Source organism: Ovis canadensis, chromosome 19 (genome assembly GCF_042477335.2).
Source record: "Ovis canadensis isolate MfBH-ARS-UI-01 breed Bighorn chromosome 19, ARS-UI_OviCan_v2, whole genome shotgun sequence".
Lineage (NCBI taxonomy): Eukaryota > Metazoa > Chordata > Mammalia > Artiodactyla > Bovidae > Ovis > Ovis canadensis.
In genome coordinates this window covers 29718593-29729995 of record NC_091263.1, presented here as the reverse complement: position 1 = coordinate 29729995, position 11403 = coordinate 29718593, and the positions used below count along the sequence as shown (strand labels likewise).

Below are 11403 nucleotides of genomic sequence, written 5' to 3'. Positions count from 1 at the left end.
TACTCAAAAACTCCAGTTCTGCTCCATTAAACTGCATTTTCTAAACCACTGGGTGTTACTGTTTTAGAGACCCCACTCGGCTGAGGGACAAGATCTTCCCTCCAGCTGGCTGCACAAAGCCCTGCATTTTAGAGCACCAGGATTTGAGTGTGTCCATCTGTCTTGAAGCCTGCAAGGGTCAGCTCCCATTAATACGCAGCCTCACTCTATCTCCACCCACATCACACACTGGAGGAACCGATGCAGTCAGAACAGGAAGCCAGGCCTTCCTACAGCAGTGCCGACAAGCTAGTATCTAAGGAACCAGAAACAGGGCCAAGAAGGCACCTGTATGCAACACACGTCCTGTGCATCCTCACAGGTGCCTCAGTGACTGTTCCCTCTCTCACCTGATGTCCCACTTGCCCCTGGATACCCAGATTAAATTCCTCACCAAAGGCATGGAGTCTGGCTTCCTGGGAGGTCATCAGGGGCTGGAGAATGCTAGGGAGCCAACTCCCCTTGGGGGTGAATGTCAACCTGGGAGGTAGAAGCAGAAGCAGGGCAGATACATTCCTCTACCTTCCATTCTCGACCTGGAGCATGACTCCTTCCATAAACGACCCTGGAGCATGACTCCTTCTTGCAGCCTTTCTGGACAAGCTCTGGGATGCATAAACCTGGCGTCCCCTAGAAGCTCAGGGGGTACTCACAGTGAAACAAAACCCCCACAGTAACGTGCCAGATGGCATTGCACCGCTTTTTGTCCCGTTTGTTTCCCTCACCTCCATCCCCCTAGACTTGGACCTTCTAGCCGAATCATTAGAACCTTAAAGGTAGTAAATAATACTTGTTCAACACCTGCCGTGTGCCCACAGGGACTCTGAGCATATTCAAAGGATTATGGAAGTTGGAAAAGTCATTCAGGAGAGCAGGACCTGTATCCCAAGGTCACCTAGAAAATCAGAAGCAGAATGGGAGTGAAACAGTTGAAACTGAGTGCAAAATTGCTGGTGAAAAAAAAAAAAAAGAAGGAAAAGAGTGGGGAGAATGTAGTAGAGACGGGGTGGCATCAGACCTGCTGGGGCCAATGAAGGAAAGAGGGGCTTGTGTATTCCTGGAGATTTTGATCAAGATTCCAAGCCCCCAACTTGGTCTCCAAATTGAGAAAGATGTCTGTTTTGGAGATTGAGTCAGCGTTTTTCTCCACAGCAGGAGTAATGAAAGACTGAAGGAGAGACAGCTTCCATTACCAGTATACTAGCTCCCTACTGCTGCATGATAAATTACCCCAAACCTTAGTGGTTTAAAACAGTACACGTTGTCAGGGTTTTGATTTTAGCCATTGTGGTTTTGCCTTGCCTTTGTCTCATGGGTGGTGAAGTTGGGGCACCGTTTCATATACTTATTCCCATTTGGTTATCTTTTTTTAAAATCACAAATAATGCTTTTAATTATTTAGCTTCTTACAGTACTTACATAACAGAAACTGACAAGTCCATGTTGCTGTTGTTTAGTCACTAAGTTGTGTCTGACTCTTTGTGACTCCATGGACTGTAGTCTCCCAGGATCCTCTGTCCATGGGATTTCCCAGGCAAGAATACTGGAGTGGGTTGACATTTGCTGCTCCAGGGTGGTTATCTTTTTTTGGGAAGTGCTTGGTCAAATCTTTTGCCCATTTTTCCTGGTGTATTGTTGGTATCTTTATCAATTTATGGCCACAAGTTACATATCCAAGATAAGTCTTCAGTCAGATAAATAAATAGCAAATATTTATCCCCTCAAAAACAAACAAACAAACAAAACCCCAGCATCAACAATTAGAACCTCTCACTGACTCAATGCACACGAGTTTGAGTAAGCTCTGGGAGTTGGTGATAGGCAGGGAAGCCTGGGGTGCTGCAGTCCATGGGGTCGCAAAGAGTTGGACATGACTGAGCAACTGAACTGAACTGACTGGCTGACAGGTCCTATGGGTCAGGAATTCAAGAGTAGTCTGGCTGGGTGGCTCCAGCTCTGATCTCCCATTAAGTGAAGGTCAGATGTAGCCTGAGCTGCAGTCAAGTGAGCGTCTGATTGCAGCCGGAGGGTCTGGCCCCGGGATGCTTTGTTCACCTGGCCATTGGCGGGAGGCCTTAGCTCCTCGCCATGAGGACCTCTCCCCAAGGCCTGATTGAGTGTTCTTCTGACGTGGTGGCTGGAGATCCAAGAGGCCAAAGCAGAGGCCACAGTGCCTTTCATAACTCAGCTTCAGAAATCACACACTACTCTCTGCATGGTGGTTACACAGAAGCCATGATTCAAGGCAGAGAGAGCACATTCAAGGGCATAGGGGCAAGAGGTTGAGGACCCTGTAGGGAGGAGGAGCGTTTTTGGAGACTGGATCATAACTGCGTCCTGGAACATCAGAGCTGGGGGTTCTTAGAGACCATCCATTTCAACAACCTCATTTAATAGCTGAGGAAACCAAAGGTCAGAGACATTAAGCAACTCACTTCAGGTCACTCAGTGAATCATCTGTTCATACTAAACCATGCCTGCAGGCAGCACATTCCTTGGAGCCATGTGAGAATCGTAGCTCGTGGTCAATCAGGGTCACTGTGCTGATGAACAGTCAGATAAGAGCTGCTGGATGAACCCACTGCAAAGCCGATGACAGCAGTTCATTCATTCATTCAAAATATATTTACTGAGTGCTTTTCTTGAGGCCAGGCAATGGCATAGAGGTAAGCAAAAACATGCCCCTGCTCTCATGGACCTTATAGACATGCAATGCGTAGTCTCATGGATAACGGAAATAATACCACCATGGCAAGTACTTGAAGAAGAGGTTGAAGCACTGTGAGAACACAGAATACTAAGTCTGTCCCAGCCAAGGAAGCGTCTCCAAGGAAGAGATGATTCAGTGATCACTTGACAGGCTCAAAGTGAATTCCACTAACAATGAGACGATGATTTTTGTTCACAATTTGTTTTTCAGCTATTGTGTTTTCCACCTCCAGATGTTCCACTTGAGTTTTCTTTTATGTCTTCTATTTCTCTCATAATTGAGTTCATGGTTTCCTTTAACATCCTAGAATATATTTATAAGATTTATCATAGCGATTTTAACGTCTTTGCCTGCCAGTTTCATCATCTCTGCCATTTCTGGGCATATTTCTATTTTTTTTTCGTCCCAGTTACAAGTCATATTTTCCTGCTGTTTGGCACGCCCGGTGATTTTCTATTGGATGCTAGGTAATGGACATTTTACATTATTAGGTATCAGATTTTGTTTGATTCCTGGAGAGAGTATTGGACTTTGCTCTGGCTCACAGTTACTTGGAAACAGTTTAATCTTTTCAGGGCTTGCATTTCAACTTTGTCCAGAACAACATTTAGTCGAGGACTAATTTAGCACTGTGATTAAGGGAATACCCTTCTGAGGACACAACCCATGTGATACAGGGTCTGCACTTTGGCTGGTGAGAATGCCAACGATTTGCAGCCCTGTAAAAACTCCAGAAATTGATCCATCTGCTCCTTTTAGATGGTTCTTTTTCTTGCCTCAAGGAATTTTTCCACAGGCAGTCAATGATCAGAGATCAAAGACAAGGTTTCTAACCAGACAATGGGGTTTTTCTCCGTGTGTAGAACTCCCTTCTCTCTGGCACACTGCCCTGAAAATGTGAACGTTCTTGGTCTCCAGAAACTCTGAACTCTGTCTCAAGTCCACAAGCCCATCAGCTTCATTTGAGTTCTCTCTAGACAATGAGCTGGGGCCATCGCAGGAGGCACCTTGCTAGTTTCCCTCCACAGTCTTGCCTTGACTGTCGTCCAATGTTGTATGTGGTTATTTCATATACTTTTTCTGGTTTTCTAGTTATTTAAGGCAAGGATATATACCTAATCCCTGTGACTGATATGGCATATGTTTTCTTTATCTTTTTAAGTGGCTTTACTGAAGCATAATTGGTACAATAAATTGCATACATTTAAAGTGTAAAATGGGCAAGTCTTGACACATGAAACCATTGCCACATTGAAGACAACAAACATATCCATCACCTGTTTCACAATCTGTCCTTCTGGTTCCCCGGACCTTTCCTCCCAGGCAACCACTGATCTGCTTTTCCTTATAACAGATTAGTTTTCATTTTCTAAAGTTTTATATAAATTCCTTTTTGTCTGGCTTCATTCAATCAGCATAATTATTTTGACTCATGCATCTTGTTGTTAATATCACTAGTTTCTCGTTCATTGCCAAGTAATATTCCGATGTATGGATATACCACAATCTGTTTGGCTGTTCATTTATACCACATTCATTTATTCATTACTGATGGGCATTTGGATTGTTCCAGTTGTGGCTATCACACATAAAGCTGTTATGAACATTTATGTAAGTCTTTTCATGGACATGTGTTTTCTTTTTTCTTGGATAAGTACCTAGGGATAGAACATATGGTAGGTGTATGTATAAATTTTAAAGAGACTGTTTTCCAATGGCATTTGTTTTAAAGCCAACTTTTGTTTTGTTTGTTTGTGGACCCATGTGGTGGTGTGGTAAATTTAAGATGTTTGGATATAAACGTTCACCTTCTTTTATGCTGAAGCACTGAGCAGCTGTCATATTGATTAGTCTCCGCCCTCACCTGTTTGAAAGGCAGACCTTCACCACAAGGTGGGAAAAGATGAGAAAACAAGGGGCTCCCAGCCTAGCTGCCAGCAGTGGGAAAAGAGACAGAACTCTGGATATTTTTTTTTTTTTTTTTTTTTTTGCTTTGAGGCATTTAAACGAAAATTGAAGTGAAATTTGTTCTTTTTGGATAGTTCATCGTTTTCCTATGATTTTTGAAAATATAAAATGTTGGAAAACTTAGGTCAGAGCTGTTTTTTGAAGTTTTGAGCTATCTCCTTGATGTTTGGGTTCTGAAGCTCCTGTCTGTGAATGAATTCAGCCTTTGTTTCACCTTTCCCTACTGAACAGTGCTGGTGAATTAGAAGGAGATATCCAGTAGGGATAAGTAGCTTTTCTTTGATCCGCACACAAATCGAGCTCCATTTAGCCAATAGAGGAATGGGATTCACAAATGCCCATGTGGCTCTGAACCCATGACATATTTAATAGGACAGGCAGCAGCGGTGCAACCCATCTCCGCCACCTCGTTCCACCTTCCCCAATGTCCAGCACACATGCCTTCTCTTAAAGGAGTTTCCTGATGGCAGCCAATATTGTTATACTTCCACTAATATCTCACACAATTTGAGATGTCTGGCACTTGGCAATATTATTTCAGTGCAAAGACCCTTGAAAGCCACATGATCCCTAGGGTAATGGAGAGGCATAGAGTATGGGGAGAGTGCCCAGGTGGCTTCAGCCTCCTCTGTCCTCCTAACAGTGCAGAAGCAACTGGAGATCAGAGGCCCAGGGCCCTTGGGTGCTGCTGCCACCTGCCAATGCCCTCAGAGCAGGTGGCAGCTTCTCTGGAAAGGGCAGTCCCCACCCCCGAGAAGCAGTCTGCCTCTGACTCTCTGGCTGGCCCAGCTCACAATACAGCTTAAGGACATTTGTGTCCGTATTTATTAAAGACTTGGAACAGAAAGGGGCTTCCCTGGTGGCTCAGACAGTAAAGAATCTGCCCACAATGCAGGTTCCACCCCTGGGTCGGGAAGATCCCCTGGAGAAGGGAATGACAACCCACTCCAGTATTCTTGCCTGGAGGATCCCATGGGCCGAGGAGCCTGGCAGGCTACAGTCCATAGGATTGCAACAAGTCAGACACAACTGAGCGACTAACACTTTCACTGGGACAGAAATGCTAAGTGATCCCTTCACGGCCTTTTCTTAACTGGCCCTTTAAATCTTCAGTTGTGTGATGTGGGCGGAGGCCAGGGACAGGGCCCCTATTGATTACTCTGTTTCTCACTGTTAGCTTTTATTCTTCATAATGATGCTGCTTCCTGTTTTGTTAGGTGGGGCTCCACCTCCCACCTTCCTGTCCACAGACGTAATCTAGTTTGCACTGAGCCTTCTGGGTCCTGCAGCCACCCCATCAATGCTGGCCATGGCTCTGCCTGTGCCCCTAGACGGGGGCCACTCACGCCAGCCTGGGGTTGAGCCTCCTCACCTGGACACATGGCACACTCTGGAAGCTGGCTGATACAAGTGAAGAGTCAGGCTCAGCTGACAGTGATGTCACAACAGATGGCTGTTTGGGGAAAGGTAGGCCAACTGCCACCAAGTATCCTGGTTCTCTGGCAGGTGATGGGCAGAGGACTGAAGGCATCTCCTTCTTGGCCTCCTCCTGCTTTAGAGAGCCTGGTTGTGCTGGGGAAATAAACACGCAGTTGATTTTGTTGCCTCCACACCCTTGGTGCTGTGGCTGAATGGCTGTGGTTGTCATGGCAGCGAGCAACATTTTTGTTATCATCTGTGGCCTTTTTCTCTCCCCTGGGAGATGTCTGACATGATTCCGATTCTCCGCGCTGGTTCTGTTCCTTGTGTTTTGGGGGATGGATGTGCTTCCTCCTTGCCTGATTGGGGAGAATTTCCACTGGTCTGGAGAGACTGGCTGATGTGTGGGAAAGATAGGGGTGGGGTAAGAAAAGAGAATTGGAGGAGGGACAAAATTTTGCATGTGAATGAAGGGAAGATTGGAGCAAGGGGACAGGTGGTCCCTGGGTGACAGAGGGGAAGGGGAAAGGAAATAAGAAGGGAGATGGGGACAGAGAAGTGGAAAGGGACAGAGGGGAGAGGGGCACACGGAGTGGAGGCCATCCTGTCCTCAGACACACAGACCCCAGGCTACAACCATCAGAGCCTCTCCTGTCTCCTCGCACGGGCCTGTTCAATGTCCTCTGCCCTCTAGCAGCCCCAAAGCCTCTGGTGGGCAGTGCAGCCTTCTCCTCTGTCCCCAGCCCACCGGCTTCACCATGTGCCTCATAATATCAGGCAATTCAGTGCCCAATGAATTAAGGCATGGATGGACATTCAAATGCTTTTTAAGATTGAAATAACTGAATAAAGGCTTTGGGGGACTGATGGAAGGGAATCAAAATCCCTAGTGACAGATGGTCAAACTCACCTGCCAGCTCATGGATTTGCACTGAGAAAGGCAGCTTTGAAGATGAGTGAAGGGAGATACGGTATTGGCTGGTCAGAGGGCGCTCCTCTTTGAGGGAAATTCCCCCCCAATTCTGGGCACCTGCCTGAGGCTGCTCTTCCGATGCGCTGATTATGGTGGAAGCAAAGCAGGTGTCACTGGCCAAGGTGGCGGGTCAGCTTGCCTGGTGTCTTCCTCTCCAAAGCAGCCCTACGCTGAGATGCCTCAGGCTCCTGCCCTACAGGATGGGGAATGAGACTTGGAGACAGTGGCTTCTTATCACAGTCATTGTAGGGTGCCGTCAGAGGACGACTGTGACTGCACGTTCCCACTGTGGTCCCAGGGTACCTCTTGGAAAACAGATCCTGACTGACCTGGGCACAGACCCTTCTTGCAGACTCCTTGGAGAGGAATGATGATGAGGACAGGGTGAAATGAGAAAGGATAAGGGAGGATGTCTCTGGGCTTGCCTCATGGGAATGCTTCATCCACAAGGATGGCCCTTGTGTTCCTTCTGATATGGTCAGAGCTATGCGTAACCTTGCGCCTGAGCCCAGCCCTAGGCAGAGCAAAAGGTTTACAATAGAAAATCCCAGCTTGTGTCCAGTGCCAGCAGTTACCAATCTATGGGAACAAATAGGGAAACTGACCCATGATGAACAAACTCACAGGGGACTGATGGATAAACCCTAATGTTACTTAGCTGTGCTGCATCCTTCAGGTTCTCTGGAATCTGAAAATCCGCCCTGGTAAACAGACCTTCTGTATGACTAACGCCGTGACACTGTCTATTAAAGAAAAGTGTCCATTAAGCCTTATTCCCAAGAAAGGTAGGAAACGGGGCAGGGAACAAGTCTGCTGTTCTTTGCACTTGTTAATTCTTGCCTTTTGACTCAACCAAAGGAACTTAATTAGAGGGGAAAATAAATTTTTACTAAACGTCAACCCTAGTGTTTTCTTTTTGGATGTAACTATGATTATTAGCTACCTCTCCCCACCTGGTGGAGATCTGGGTAAAGCCGGCTTGAGTGATCAGATTCATGACCTTCAGAAGCCGAGGGCCTCCCCCACGATCGCTGCGCATCCTTAGGGGCCGGCGTGCCCGTGGCTCCTTCTGTCTTCCCCAGCCCTGCCCTGCCCTGCTGTTTGCTCCTATGCGTGCGGTCCTTACTCTGTGCTGTTTCATGCCACAACTCTCATCAAGGATATCAAGGTTCTCTCTCACACGGAATACCTGTGAGCTGAGCAGAATTTGTCAACTATTACAGGAGTGAAAGGGCTATAAGGGAGAACAGATTTCTATCACAGCAGCACAACTTCAAAATCCAACAGAAGAGCATCTCTGATCTTCACATGGCCTCTGGCCCTGGACATGGACACTTCCCCGCTCCCTGCCGCCTCTCTCCATGTTGCCCTTTCCCCTGCTCCTTCTTCCTCTTTCCTTTATACTCTGGGCTTCCCTGGTGGCTCAGAGGTTAAAGCATCTGCCTCCAACGCGGGAGACCCAGGTTCGATCCCTGGGACGGGAAGATCCCTTGGAGAAGGAAATGGCAATCCACTCCAGTATTCTTGCCTGGAGAATCCCATGGACTGAGAAGCCTAGTAGGTTACAGTCCATGGGGTCACAAAGAGTCGGACACAACTGAGCAACTTCACCTTTATACTCTCCCACACTCTCCTAGTGGTTAAAAAATGCCTCCCACATTTTGGGTTTTTTTTTTTTCTTTTTGCACAGCAAAGTGGTTTCAATATGAAGACCTCACATTTTACCCCAGGCATGTATTAAGGTCTTTTTTTTTTTTTCCAAACAAAGGTAGTCCCCACACCCAAGAAACACACCCATGCTGCTAGGATAACAGAGTCATTGTATCTCCTTTCCAAAACAAATCCTACTGTACTTCTCCACTTCCGTTTCCTCTAAGCACATCCAGGGTTTGGCTGTAATCAACTCATCCCCAGTGCTACACCTTTTAGACAAGTCTGCTGACCAACTCCTGTCTGTAACTTCCAGGCTGTTTTTGGGAGAAGCCACCTATGAGATCTTGGACAAATACTTAAACTCTCTAAGCCGCCTGGGGGAAGGAAATGACAGATAACATACAAAGCTGTTACAAAGAGCAAGTAATGGACTTCCCTCGTGGTCGAGTGGTTAAGAATCTGCCTTGCAATGCAGGGGACAAGGGTTCTATCCCTGGTCCAAGAAGATTCCACATGCCGCAAGGCAGCTAAGTTCATGCACCACAACTACTCAAGCCCGTGCACCCTAGAGCCTATAAGCTGAAACTACTGAACCTATGCCCCTTCTCCACAGAAAGAGAAGCCACCACAATGAGAAGTGTGCACACCACAACTGGAGAATAGCCCCTGCTTCCCTGGTGGCTCAGCGGTAAAGAGTCCACCTGTGACACTGGAGACGCTGGAGACCTGAGTTTGATCCCTGGGCCAGGAAGATCCCCTGGAGGAGGGCATGGCAACCCACCCCAGTATTCTTGCCTGGAGAATCCCATGGACAGAGGAGCCTGGCGGGCTACAGTCCACGTGGAAGCAAAGAGTCGGACACGACTGAAGTGACTGAGCACGCACGCCGCAAATAGAGAAGGCTCACACAGGGCAGCGAAGACCCAGTGCAGCCAAAAATAATTAATTAAAAAAAAAGATCAAGTAACACGATGAGTGTGAAAATGCTTTGTCAGCCACAGAGCCCAGTGAAACTTATGACTGGTTACTCATGGGGCCATGCTAGCCAGCGACCCAAGCAAGGCCGCCACTGGTTGTCTGAGTCATTTGTGTGTCTTCCTTTCTTGGTAACGTCAGCCTGAGTGATGCACTAGTCCAAACACCCTGGGGCAACAGTTGTTGTGTATAAAGAGCACATGATGAGTACAGAACCAGCCGTCTTGCCAGAGGTGGAGCATCTCAGTCTACAGAAAGTCTCCATTTGAAGAACACAGAAATGCCCACATACCTGCACACAGTCCTTGCCTCTGAGCATCTTATAACTTACAGTAAGCACCACTTTTCCAAAAACTATTCTTCTACTTTTACTTCATTACAAAAACAATAATTGTAGATTATTAAACACAACAGTGGGAAAGAGAGAAAGATAGAGACTTATTTGCAGCCCCTCATTCAGAGAAAATCACTATAGCGCTCTAGTGTCAATGCAGCCTGATTTCTTTTTTCTGTGTGTTGGTGTGAACTTCTCCATAACATTTTGCTGCATAGTAAATCATACTTCTTTTATTTTTCTCACAAATAAAGCCTATCTCAGTCATCCACCTTTTAGATTCATTCACTCATTCAACAGATATCAACTGAATGCTTACGATGTGCTAGACACTCTTCCAGGTGCTGGGGAAACAGCGGTGAGAGAACAAACATCTCTGCCCTTGTCCAGCTGACGTTCTAATTGGGGCAGACAGACAATAAACAAATAAGAAAAGTAGTACAGCATGTGGAGATAAAAGACATGAAAATATCACCACAGGGGAAAGGGTTTGGGGAGTGTTGCGTAATAAGTCACTTCAGTTGTGTCCAACTCTCTGTGACCTCACGGACTGTAACCCACCAGGCTCCTCTGTCCATGGGATTCTCCAGGCAAGAATACTGGAATGGGTTGCCTTGCCCTCCTCCAGCGGATCCTCCTGGCCCAGGGATCGAACCCGCATCTCATGTCTTCTGCAATGGCAGGTGGATTCTTCACCACCAGCGCTACCTGGGAGTGTTGGGCAGGCAGAAATTTTAAATGAGAGTGATCATGGAGAGCTTGAAAGCAACAACTTGAAGGAGACAAAGAACTAAGCATCTGGAGACCCCACAGAAGGGTGTTCCAGCAGAGGGAACGGCATATGCTAAAGCCCTGGGTGGGAACGTGCCCGGCACGTCCTAGGAACAGAAGGGAGGTCGGTGTGGCTGGAAGAGAGTGACCGTGTAGACGGGGAGTAGGAGGTGAGACAGGGAGGCCACACAGCCTGACAGGGCAGGGCCCTGACAGCCGGGGTGAGGATCAGGCTGCTCTCCGATGGCACACCCCACTGGGGACTGCAGTGTCACTACTGGGGCATTGGAGGCACACCCTCTGAGTTAACCTTGAGGTTAAAACGCAGGTGGGAAACGGTAGGAGCAGGGGACAGGGACGAGGCTATCGCAATAGAGGTGATAGTTATTTGGACCAGGAGGGTATCAGAGGTGGTGAGGTGAGATGGGGTCTCGATATATTTGAAGATGGAACTGAAACATGAGATGGAGGAGAAAGGTTGAAGGTGATTCCAAGGTCACCCTGAGGCATCGTTTAGAGAATGGAGAGCTGGGGAAGACTGCGGGAGGCCCCGGGGTAGGG

At 47.3% G+C, this 11403-nt stretch overlaps 1 protein-coding gene across 1 annotated transcript in view; it reads right to left on the bottom strand.

Moving 5' to 3' along the window:
• Window positions 1-7046: 7046 nt before the first annotated feature.
• Window positions 7047-11403, bottom strand: part of POMGNT2 (protein O-linked mannose N-acetylglucosaminyltransferase 2 (beta 1,4-)) — an 81027-nt gene continuing 76670 nt past the window's right edge. Inside the window, exon 6 of the transcript XR_011250687.1 lies at window positions 7047-7302. The gene's annotated coding sequence lies outside the window, so the exon portion shown is untranslated. The remainder of the gene's footprint in view (window positions 7303-11403) is intronic.